This window comes from Poecilia formosa, unplaced genomic scaffold (assembly GCF_000485575.1).
Source record: "Poecilia formosa unplaced genomic scaffold, Poecilia_formosa-5.1.2 Scaffold626, whole genome shotgun sequence".
Lineage (NCBI taxonomy): Eukaryota > Metazoa > Chordata > Actinopteri > Cyprinodontiformes > Poeciliidae > Poecilia > Poecilia formosa.
In genome coordinates, this window is record NW_006800565.1 from 88288 (window position 1) to 89209 (window position 922).

General features: G+C 41.0%; 1 protein-coding gene across 1 annotated transcript in view; it reads left to right on the forward strand.

Annotated features, from left to right (window-relative positions):
• Nucleotides 1–922, forward strand: part of LOC103130352 (putative ferric-chelate reductase 1) — a 23893-nt gene that overhangs the window by 1581 nt on the left and 21390 nt on the right. The window lies entirely within an intron of this gene.

Below are 922 nucleotides of genomic sequence, written 5' to 3' on the forward strand. Positions count from 1 at the left end.
GTTGGTTTCCAACAGACTAGCTCTACTGCAGATCAACCTCATCTTCGTCTGACCGCTCCAGCACCAGATGGACATCTGGTTCGTCCATCTGAGGATTGGCTCAGACCAGCAACACACAGCTGATGAGACTATTGGTCTGAACAACAGATGCGTCACACCTCAGACTGTCCATAACCGCCTACAAGAAAAAACTCAACTTCACGATTATTATGAAATCTACAAAGAAAGACAACCTAACTATCACTCAACACTAAAACATGCAAGGGAGGCTTTCTTTGCAGATGTCATAAACAACAACATTAACAATACTCGAGCTTTATTTGCAACAGTTGACAGACTCACAAACCCTCCTATGACGTCACCACCTGAACTTCAATCTAATGCCTGCAACAAGTTTTCAGTTTCTTTTCAGAGAAAATTAAAAAAATCAGAGGATTAATCTGCACATCCACTCCAAAGCCAGTACCAATGCTGTACCCAAAGAAAACAAATATAGGAAAAATGACCCAATTTCAACTACTTAATTATAAAACCCTAGAAGAAATTATAAGTCAATTAAGCTCCAGTTCCTGCTGTCTGGATGTCCTACCCACACATCTGCCTTCATCTAACTCATCTGTTGTGTGTAATGGGCAAAAGAAACCAGCAGATGAAGACAGTAGGGCAGGTTTATTCTGTTTCAAACAAGAATATTTTAGCACAGCACTTCTTGGGCTCTGGCTTCCCCTAACGTGGGAATTAAATACCCAGTACAGTGCTGCACTAAACATAAAACAGCTAAACAACAAAATATAACAACTTGTGAGTTTATCAAACATACGTTTTAGGACAATTTTAATATTTTAATACACAAACAGAAGACAGCTCTGTACGGTTCCCTCCCTTCAGCGCAGCCCGGCGGGAACTGAGGAAGGCAGTGGGA